The sequence below is a fragment of the Globicephala melas genome, chromosome 3 (assembly GCF_963455315.2).
Source record: "Globicephala melas chromosome 3, mGloMel1.2, whole genome shotgun sequence".
In the NCBI taxonomy this organism is placed as follows: domain Eukaryota; kingdom Metazoa; phylum Chordata; class Mammalia; order Artiodactyla; family Delphinidae; genus Globicephala; species Globicephala melas.
The window spans coordinates 99,801,215-99,813,685 of NC_083316.1; positions in this window are offsets into that span (position 1 = coordinate 99,801,215).

The window sequence follows — 12,471 nt, forward strand, 5'->3', positions numbered from 1 at the left end:
AGGGGCCCTATCTTTCAGGATGATCACATTTCAGTGGGATGGCTCCCAGATCCCTGAGAAAGACTTTCCTGGGTTGTAAAAGTGGCAAGAGTCTGAGAGATTTACGTCTCATAGCAACAGTGAAAGATTCTAGAATTGAAAGTTTTCTATGATAAATGCTCTAAGCAAAGAAAGGTCTGGGAGACTTCCCTGCTGGCACAGTGTTTAAGAATTCCCCTGCCAATGCAGGGGACACAAGTTTGATCCCTGGTCCAGGAAGCTCCCACATGCCTTGGAGCAACTAAACCTGTGCGCCACGACTACTGACCCTGCGCTCTAGAGCCCACGAAGCACAACTACTGAAGCCCGCGTGCCTAGAACCTGTACTCCACAACAAGAGAAGCCACTGCAATGAAGAGTAGCCCCCGCTCGCTGCAACTAGAGAAAGCCAATGGATAGCAACAAAGACCCAACGCAGCCAAAAAATAAATAAATAAATGTTCCTTAAAAAAAAAAAAGATAAAAAAGAAAAGGTCAGGAACATATAGTCAGGAAGAAACCTATCAAAAGTTTATTCAAGCTGAGGGGAACATTATGGCTGTCTCGATCATACTAAAGGCCAACATGGGGTGAGTGACATGAATTGAAAGTAAGATCCATCAGCCTAATTATGTATTTTTCTCTTACCACAATTCTATGGATTGTCAAAAGTTGATTTAACTAGAATTGCTAAGTGAGTATTATGAAGCAATAGAAGGACAAAGGAGAAGAGGATGTATGCAAAGAAGTGATTACAATGAAAGACCATGAAATTTAAGAACACACAATTTAGGGGGAAAGGGAGAACATGAAATTAAAAGGGACAGTGAAAAAGTAGTAATCTTACTGGTTTGAAGGCTCTGATAGGGTTAAAGGATTATTTGGACTGGATGAGAGTTGAAAAGATAGAAGGTGGTGGTCAGAGGTGTGGTGCTTGAAATTGACACGACCTAGAGAGTGACCATAGGACAGAGTAGCTGATGGAGAACAGGACAAGATCAGTGGAAGAAAGGAAGTTTGAACAGACAAAACATATGAATTCAATCACCACGAACAGTGACAGGAGAAAAGGAAAGTAAGCCAGAAGCTAAAATCTTTAAGGAGTAAGAAACAGTGAACGGGGGGACAAGGTAGACTATAAATTACATTTAAATTAGGGGTAATTATGTTTTTCTATTGCCCAGCTATTTACCAGACAATGGAATGACTGGCACTAGAATGCAAAATCTTCATTCCCTCAAATAAATCCACTGAACAAAAAATTTTAAGGAAATATAGTTAAATGTTTACTTCTTTGGAGAAAAGATTGTGAATGATTTGAATTTTCTTTTTTGTTCCTTTCTCCTTTGTTCTTATTTGTACCACAAATGAGAATTAAATAATTTTTAACCAGGAAATAGTAATAATGAAAGAAGGAAAATAATCAAAAACTTCTAATATGTCGTTGTGTCTAAATTAAGTTACCTTGTGATCACAAACAGTAAATTGTTCCTTTACTTAACATAAAACAAAATGTTCAATACCAGTTTCCATTTCATAAATATTTCCATTCATTATTTCCCATGATTTCAAGGGGAAATTAAACTCAGCAAACTTTGGAGCTGTGGCTAGAGCATGGTGTTATTTTTCGGCAAGTCTTATTTAAAATACTTCTGTTTGAGCCAAACTGCAAAAATTCTTCTTTGAGAGTCAATTAGCCAATATATTTTTTAAATTATGAGAACCATATGGCCTTTCAATTTCCAGGAAACTTTAATGACAATAAGCTTAATTTCCATGAATTCATGTCACAGAATCCCAGGTTTTCTGCCTGACCTATGTTTCTGGTTTTTGCAGTTAAACCTCAAGCCAATGGCTAAATGCTGTTTTTGAGAGGAATCCACAGTCTGCTTTCTAAAACCATTCTCCTTTAACTTTTTATTTAGTAGGTTTCTTTAGGCAAATTATTGATACTTATAGTTTATCTTATAGTTGTGGCTCATAACAAAGAGAATAACAAACAGCTTGGGGACTTCTTATATTTATTTTGAATCTGATAACATAATCAAGAGCCATTTTTTTAACATCTTAATTGTAGTATAATTGCTTTACATTGTTCTGTTACTTGCTGCTGTATAACAAAGTGAATCAGCTACACTTATATATATATCCCTATATCCCCTCCCTCTTAGTATGATTTTAGGGTAGCCTCTCTGCTAATGGGTGGGGTTGTGTTCCTCTCTTGCTAGTTGTTTGCACAGGGTGTCCAGCACTGGAGCTTGCTGGTCATTGAGTGGAGCTGGGTCTTGCTGTTGAGATGAAGATCTCTGGGAGATGTTTGCCGTTTGATATTACATGGGGCCTGGAGGTCTCTGGTGGACCAATGTCCTGAACTCAACTCTCCCACCTCAGAGGCACAGGCCTGACACTTGGCAGGAGCACCGAGACCCTGTCAGCCACACAGCCAGGTACGTGGGGAGCTTCTTGCCTTTGGGGAGGTCTGAGGTCTTCTGCCAGTGTTCAGTAGGTGTTCTGTAGGAGTTGTTCCACATGTAGATGTATTCTTGATGTATTTGTGGGGAGGAAGGTGATCTCCATGTTTCACTCCTCCGCCACCTTGAGGGTCCTCTCAAGGGCTGTTCTTTTAAAGAGTGATGTAACAATAGTCATTTTCATCTCTTTTCACCTAAAACTGCAGACTCCCAACCGAATTAATCAAATGCTTACATGAACTCTGAGTGCCAAATTTTCTATAGCGCCTTAATTAAAAAGTGATTATTACAAAAACCCAATGCATTAAACTTAAACCTGGCAGTGTAATACGGACAAGGTTTTATATGAAAGACTTCCAGATTAGCAAGCAACTCAGCCCTGTCAGCACATGTTCCAAAATGAGTTAACTCTGACCCTACCTCCCCTCTCAGCGAAGTCATCTTTTTAGAATGCTTTACATTTCATCTCTTTAAATTCAATAGAGTTTTTTAAAAAAAAATTGCAAGCATTTATCTAATATATTGGTGAAGTTTATGTCAAGTCGAAGGGGGATGTGAGACTTGAATATCAGAATTTTAGATCTGAAATATTCCTGGTTTTACATCCTAACATTAAATCAATGGAATCTAAAAAGTCAGAAAGATGTCTTTACTTAACGAATCCTGCTCAAAATTATGTTCTCTGGCAGTCATTTCTTTCTTACTGATTGGTATTACTCTGCCCATTATAATTGGTATTATTCTGCAAATGCTTACTTGTCCTTAATAGCAACCTCTAAATTTTTGAAACTCTGAAGCTACACCTAAAAATCCAAATTTTGTAACAGAACTTTGCTAAGATTAACTAGAAGTCTCTAGGTTATATATATATTTTAAAGTTTTATACTAACATGCCTTTAGACATTGCCTAGTTGGCATAATTTTCTTAGATTAATTGAAACTTGAAACAATACATTCTTAGTGCCCGTTAGAGTACCTTGGGGGCATATTCCTCATTCACGATTTTCAAATCAAAAATATAAAGCATAAAACAGTTATGTCAAAGTGGTAATTAATTTTAAATCCTGCTTAAGTCACACTTGTATATAGTAGAGAGACATCAGTTTTCTCTTTCCAGTGGGGAAGGTCAAGGTCATAGGTTAAAAACAAGGAATTCATGCAATTTTAGAACTTTAAGCATCACTTTTCTCCTTGCAAGAGGTGAAGATTTGAATGATTCTTTGTTTGGAAAAAGTAAAAGTGATAATGAAAGAGTTTGTCTGGAATGTGAGCAGATCTACAACTATCTGGACCATGTATCCTTAAAATATTACTGTATTTTTTTCCTTGCTAGATCTGTACATTACTGCTTGTTTTCAGCGAGTCATATGTATAGATTCTGGAACAAGAAGTTACTTAAAGGGGATCAGAAGCAGAGACACAAAATACCACAGAAAAGGCCTGCTATCCTGACCTTCTAGTCAAGAATGTGTTGTTCTGCATGGTGCTACCTCACATGGTTGTTCTTAAAGCTGAATAATTCAGATTTCAGTAGATGTTCTGATACGAGATTATTGTATTGGAAGCATAAGACCAAACCACATACCTTAGGTGGGAGTGGGATTTTAACTAAGGAGAGCAGATATTCTGACTGCTAATCATTGAATGACGAAGATGAAAATGAAGATGGAAGCCTTTCATTGGACGTGCTAAAGAAACTGATCCCTCTTTCAGGATCCTGGAAGCAGTTTTTAATAGAGATAGTTAAAATACTCCTTTTGGGTAAACCTGCTGTTTTTAATTTGAAGTTTGATTTATAATACTGTGTTAGTTTCAGGTGTAAAGCAGAGTGATTCAGTTATACATATTTTTTCAGATTATTTTCTATTATAGAAAGATAAATATTATATGATACCACTTATATGTGGACTCTAAAACATGGTCCAAATGAATCTATTTACAAAACAGAAACAGACTCATAGACATTGAAAACAAACTTATGGTTACCAAAGGGGAGAGGGAGGGGGTTGGGATAAATTAGGAGTATGAACTAAGAGCTACATACTACTATATATAAAATAGATAAGCAACAGGGATTTACCGTATAACACAGTGAACAATACTCAATATCTTGTAATAAACTTGCCTTTGTTAAGTGGCGTGAGGGTAGCAACTGGGCCAAAGAGCATCCTGGAAAGGCTTCTGAGATTGGGTTATATCTTGTGGTGTCTGCATGCAGTTCACATTCAGGAGCTGTCACAGTTGATTTACACCAGACCTCCCTTCCATTATCCCCAAGCTTTCTATATCCGCTTACAAGTTACAATCTTAACCTCCATTTTCTCTGTGAGTAAATGAGGGAAACTGTGTGCCAGTCCTTGAGAGAAATATATTACTTGCGGGAGAGAGGAGCAGCAAGTTAAGAGGTATTCACCTTGAGATGGCAGCAGGTAACCAGAAATGGAGGGCAAAGTGGCCATTGGGAGTAACAGAGCATTAGTCCACAGTGTGACATCTGGCTGATGTGGCCAGTGGCTGCCAGAACAGAACAGTGGGGCATAAAGAATTCCTGAGAAATCCTCTGTAATACTGGAGGAGGAAAACCTGCTAAAAGATTAGACATCATGCATTCAAGTGTGAATAAGGACTTTAGCCATTTTGATTCGGACATTGTTTCCGTATAACACTCGTGATTAAATAATTTTATTGAGGTTTTCTTTACTGGTTTTCAGTTTTTAATGCTTAGATGGTGGACCTGAGACTGCTATCCTTAGAAAAGCCTGCTTTCAAGGTTGGCTCTTGGCTGTCACATGGGATCTAAGGGAGCACGGGACACAGGGACACATATTTGATGTCCAGTAGTGTGATATATAGTGTTGAAAGGGACATTATTCCCAATTCTACATCTAACTCAAAGTGTATGCAGACCAATGAGAATGGTAGGGAAAAACGGCACCATCTTGGCATTCTGGTCGGCATCCTAGGCTTAGTAATTCATTTATGTCTTCATTCAACATTTATTAAGCCTCTCTAGTGTTAGGCACTGTTATAGGCACTAGGTATAGCATAGTGAACAAGACAAAGTACAGTTTAATAAAAGTCAAACAATAAAAAATACCTAAAGAAAAAATATACAATGTCTGGTAGCAACAAGAGCTATAAAAATAACTAAAAAAGGGAAAGAGAACAGAGCGTGGGAGAGGTGGTTGCGGGGACAGCCTCTGGTAAGGAAGGGTTTCTCACTAGGGGCACCTGTAACAGCAGAGGCTTCCTTCAGGTTCTCTGTGGACACTGAACATCTGTGAGGGAATCAGAAGAGGAGAACAGGACAGAATGGTCTTTGAGCACATGCAAGACAACCAGGGAAACCCAGAAACAACTGCAAGGACTTTGGAAGAGTATTGGTGTCCTGGTTATGTATTTAGGAGTCAGAGCCATTGAAATTTGAGTTATTACTATTAGTGTGACTTCATTTGCATCCAGAATCAGTTAAGACATAGGGATATTCAGATTATACAGTTATACAGTTAATGGCACAACACACAAGTAGAGTGATTGAGAAAGACAAACAGAAACATGGAACTGGAGCAAAGATCACAGGTCACATATGAATAGATACATTTTGATGTCATAGAAACAGTGGTTAAAACAACAATAACAAAATAATAACACTATATCAAGACAAGCAAGGGTCAAAGTTGGAGTCTTAAGGAGTGTTCACATTTAGATTCAAGGGGAAGAAACAGCAGAAAAGACATTAATTTAAGGAAAAGCAAAACAGAAATAGCAAGAATACAAAGAGAGCATTCAAAAACACCTAAGCGTATTCAATAGTGCCAAATTCTACAAAGAGAATAGGAAAGGTGCTGAGAAAAATTTTAAAAAGATGAATTTGTTTAAAGGATAGGTAGGAACTACAAGAGGAAAGCATCGTTAGTGTGACAGAATATGAAGTTAAGTTTTATGATGCTATAAGGGAATTCAGATGAAACAGTTTTAGATAAGTTACCTTGAGCACTGGGCCAGGAAAGCAAAGAGAAAGCTAGGATGCTGCTAACAGATGTGCCTATCACAGAGCAGGCAATTAAATGGGCACTTATTAACTTTTAAATAAATGAATAAATAAATAACTTGATGAGTGAATTAGAATTTAGCTTTGTTTTATAATAAGGGAAAGCAGAGGGGAGGAGCCTATGAGAAGAGAATAATTGGTTACTGGAGACAGGAAGGATAATGATGAGGGTAATATATGGAGGGAGAAGGAATTAGACCTAGAATGTAGAGAGGTGTGCACTTCCTTTGAAGCAATAAGATAGATATAACTCTTTTGATGTTTCAAGATGAAGATTAAGCCATATATAAGAGTTAGTACTTGATTACTTCAATGTCCTCTGAGAGACTAGGGGCAAGGAAACTAGAAAAACTCGTTGGGGTTATAGTGTAACAGATCTGGAAATGACTCACATTTTTGAAATTTTGATCATAAAATGTTAGCCCTCCCAAAGCAGGGACATTCTATTTTAAGATCTATCCTACCTCTCTTCCTCAATCTCCCACCCAAACATGCTGTTAAAAGACTAGGGACACAAATGCAAATAGAGGAGAATTTACAGATTTACAGGAAGCTGATGTTAGGCAGCAAAGGTGTCTAGTTACGGTGGCTTTGCAGGTGTAAGTAAAATCCTGGCTATTGATGGCACGCAACTAGAGACCTCTGATGGGTTCCTAACTTCAGATTCTTACCACATAGGATTTTACCAAAATTGACGTGTTCAAGGCATTTGTCAGTCTTTGTTGGCCTTTTTAAACTCACACAAATGGCCCTGCATAAATTTTAGTAAGGTGGTAAAAGCAACCTTTAAGTGCAATGTTAAATTGCCTGTGTTCTAGGCAAGACATTCTGAAATAAATTGCAGCAATGTTTCCTTAGGTCTGTCACCCAAGGCAATAGCAATAAAAGCAAAAATAAACAAATGGGACCTAATCAAACTTATAAGCTTTCACACAGCAAAGGAAACCATAAACAAAATGAAAACAACCTACAGACTGGGAGAAAATATTTGCCAATTATACAACAAAAACGGGGTTACTTTCCAAAATATACAAACAGCTCATACAACTCAATATCAAAAAACCAAACAATCCAACCAAAAAAATGGGCAAGAGGCCTAAATAGACATTTTTCTAAATAAGACACTCAGATGGCCAATAGGCACATGAAAAGATGTTCAACATCGTTAATCATTAGAGAAATGCAAATCAAAAGTACAATGAGGTACCACCTCACACCAGTCAGAATAGCCATCATTAAAAAGCCTACAAATAACAAATGCTGGAAAGAATGTGGAGAAAAGGAAATCTTCCTACACTGTTGATGGGAATGTAAATTGAAGCAGCCACTATGGAAATCAGTATGGAGGTTCCTTAAAAACTAAAAATAGAGTTGCCATATGATCCAGCAATCCCACTTCTGGGCATATATCTGGAGAAAACTTTAATTTGAAAAGATACATGCACCCCAATGTTCATAGCAGTACTATTTACAATACCCAGGACATGGAAGCAACCTAAATGTCCACTGACAGAGGAATGGATAAAGAAGATGTGGTATATATACACAATGGGATACTGCTCAGCCATAAAAAAAAGAATGAATTAATGCTATTTGCAGCAACGTGGATGCAACTAGAGATTATCTACTAAGTAAAGTAAGTCAGAAAGACAAATACCATATGATATCACTTATATGTGTAATCTAAAATATGATGGAAATGAACTTATTTATGAAATAGAAACAGACTCACAGACCTAGAAAACAGACTGGTGGTTACCAAAGAGGAAAGGGGAAAGGGGAAAGGGGAAAGGGGTGGGGAGGGATAAATTAGGAGCTTGGGATTACCAGATACAAACTACTACATATAAAATAGATAAACAAGAAGTTCCTACTGTATAGCACAGGGAACTATATACAATAACCTGAAATAAACCATAATAAAAAAGAATATGAAAAAGTATATATAATATATATAACTGAATCACTTTGCTATATACCAGAAACTAATATAACATTATAAATCAACTATACTTCAATAAAAAATTAAATTCCCTATGTTCTACTAACAATAAAAATTTAATGAGCATATTTTAAATTGAATACCTGATAGTATTTACATGTGTTTTTCATTTCTCTTAAGTAACATATTTTTACCTCAAATTACATGTGTGTCCATCACACTTTCACCGTGGAAAAAGGCTAATAACCTATATTTTTAACCAGAAAGGTGTAAAATTTACTTTAGCAATTACAGAAGGGAAAGCGCATATGAGAAATTCATACCCGGGGTTCCCTTACCTCCAAAAGCATGAAAGTTGAAAAATGTAATTTTAAAAAAACTAAAACAGCCAAGAGAAGAAGAGAGAAATGAGTATTACAGAGATCTGTTTCTGGAGAACTGGGCTAAAATTTAAAATAATTTTCCTGAAGAAATTATGCCATAAATGACATCTAAGTATTGTTTGAATAATACTGCTCAATAAGTGATTTCATAATAAGAGTTTTGGACCATCCTGGAACTGCAACCACAATTTAACCCCATTACTGTGCAAAAACAAAAAGGCATTCCTGATCCCAAACAAACGACGGATAAGTGATGCAGTCACTACAAACCATTTTGTGATAGCCCTTCTTTATACTCTGGGCATAGCCAATGTAAGACTCTAGGCTCTAGGCTATCTCAGGAAATGAGATGGCAAATAGGTTTTATCCCATGTGCCAACTTCAATTAGTTGGTGTGTTATGCTAAGAAGTACTGTTATTCATTATTTATGTCTTTCATGGACATGACTGAGAGTAAGATGGTACTACTACCATCTCTTTTAGAAGATGGAGAGAAGTGAGGACAGAGAAAGTGAACTGAAGGATTTGTTTTCTCCCATCTTAATTTATTCACAGCATTTATCTTCAAAAAGGAGGCATACAAAGGAGTAGCTGACATGTGAAACAGGTGTGAAATAGGAGAACTTCCCCACAATAGCTCCCTTCTGTGTCTCTCAGGCTGATGATGAGTAAAACAGAGAGGATGAGGCCAAACTCACTGAGGCAACCAGAGGTGGAAAAAAAGGGAATAGCAATCTAACAGTTCCCAAGTCAGTGCAGAAATTCTTGAAGTTCAGACATTTTGGAGAATATGACTTGGAGTGACCTCATGTGTACTAAAAGAAGATTCAAGATCAGAATTTCATTGTCGCCATAACTAAAGTTGACAAATGATAACTTTGTATTTTCTTTTTTCATAAGCAAACTTATTTCTATTCTATAGTATTTTAAACAGGAGCTTGCTAGTTAAAGAGAGAAAATTAATTTGAGGCAAATAATTAGAAGTACCATTTCTATTTAAAAAATTTTCAAACAAATAAAGAAACCCAAAGACCATTAGTTGTGACTTGGCATCTTGGCCTGCACCAACAAAAGCAAAAACTAATTGCATCTCCTGTTGATCATTGTTATTATAAATGGAGTACAGATCTGAATAAAAGATACAGTTGACCTTTGAACAACATGGGGGTTGGGGCATTGATCTTCCACACAGTCGAAAATCCACATGTAATGATAGTCGGCCCTCCATATTCACAGTTCTCTGTATCTGTGAATTCAATCAACCATGGACCATGCAGTACTGTAGTATTTACTATTAAAAAATTTGCATGTAATTGGACCCAGGAAGTTCAAACTTGTATTGTTCAAGGGCCAACTGTATTTCTTAACAAAGCAAGATAAAATAAAAACAAAAATTTCAAGCAATACCTGATGGCTAAATGAGGCCAGCATTTTAGTAGGCAAAGAGCAAAGGAATAAACCTCTCTCTATGCATTTGTTCCTTGTATGGACATGAAACTAAAATTTACAATTAATTCATGATATTTAATTTCATTTTGGGTGTTACATATAAGCTTTGATTTCTCATCACTTTTGACATAACTTTCAACCTAAATATGTTAAACTTTATTTTTTAAGAAAATTTATTAAGAAATCACTTAGAAGAAGAAATTCATACTGATAATCATTTTCTCAAAAATTACTTAGTATGGAATTAGTTCTAGGAAAGATAGAACCATTAGTTCTCAAACCTATATATCACATTAGTGACTTTTAAAAGATACACATATGCATATATTCATTCTTTTTCAGATTCTTTTCTGATAAAGGTATTCCCAGAATACTGAGTAGAGTTCCCTGTGCCATACAGTAGGTCCTTGTTGCTTATCTATGTTATATATAGTAGTATTCGTATGTTTACCCCAAGTTCCTGATTTATCCCTACCCACCTTTCCCCTTTGGTAACCATAAGTTTGTTTTCCAAGTCTATGAGTCTGCCTCCGTTTTGTAAGTTAGTTCATTTGTATCAATTTTTAGGTTCCACCTAAAAATTGTACATATTTTTTCAAAGTCTCACATAATTAATCATTACTAGCTCTTTTGCATTCTGAAATAAATATTTTGGTTGCTAACCTAATTATAATTTTGGTTGCTAATCTAATTATAATTTAAGACTAAAGAAAGAGATCAAAATAATCTATGGAAGTAACTGGAGCTAGATCACTGCTGGTAGAATTTATATTTTATAACAGTTATTTATTAATAGTTATCATCACTTTATGAAGCAGATTTAATGTTCTGGTGGATTTTGTAAAGTTGTGAGATTGCCCATTTTATGTGGTGTTCCTTACACAAGTCTCTACAGTTGCAAAACTTGTATATCTACACCAATTAACCGAATATTTGTAAATATTTAATGTCCACTCAAACATCCTCTGTGGCTTATTGCTAGTGAGTACTTATGCCAACTCATCAAGTCCTTGGTCAGGAATTCTCATATGAACAGTTGAGTATTCTAAACATCAACAATATTTTTTTTAAATGCAAAGTAATTCCTAAGTAAACTTGCACATCTTGTCAAAGATTGCGTAAAAGTAGTGATGGAGAATGACTTGAATCATATCAAAACTCTTCACAAATGAAGATTTAACCAAGCTATACCAGTTAACTGAAGAAGGGAATGAGCAAGAAGGATGAAAGGAAAGTGTTTTCAAACAGAATGATTTGAATATCAAAGAATCAACAGTGGTCTTTAGGAGAATTTATAAAACTCTCAGATATTTTTTGGGGGGTAGGGATGCATAAGTTGTCCTCTCTAAGGTCACATGGCAAAAGGCAAAGGTGAAATACAGGAATTAGTAGTGGGTTATCAATTTGTCAGCAAAATTACATTCAAAGTCCATCATTAAAATTAGGATGAAACTTTGGCTTATACACAATAAACATGTTTTCTTTATTTTTCAACATATAATCCAAATTAAACATTTCTCAGTCACAATAAAAATTTTATTTCCATTTTCAATGGATTCTACTGGTGACTATACCAGGTAATAATTATTCTCAGGTAACAAAGGGTTTCTTTTATATCATTTACTTTTACCAGATAAATCAAAACCTCTTTGGGGTTATTTTTTGGTTTTGTTTGAGGGAAGGTAAGGCACAATCAGAAGTTTAGCGCGCCTACATGTTTTTTTTTAATACAGTTCATTGTAAGTCTCTCTTAGTTAACCAGGGCTTCTATTCATCAAAACATTATGTAAATTCAGGGTTGCTATAGAATAGTAAGAACTAATAACAACTTAGCTTAAATGTATATGTGCATTATGACTCAGACTTTGCTTAAATATATTGTATTTTTGTGGGGGCAAAAGTGTGTGTGTGTGTAAAGAAAGAAATTTAGATGTGTAGCATATTGATAGGGGTATGAATAGAAGGAGAGGAAAATATTAAGTATGAGGATTTTCATAGGGCTCAGAAATACATTTTTCTATTTCATCAGTTTACTTTTATTGCTGTCATCTGTCCTAGAGTAAAATATATGCCCTAAATTAAATAAACATGACCAAACAGATTATTTTCCAGATTATATATATTTCATATTTGACACTTTTAATTTGGGGGACATTA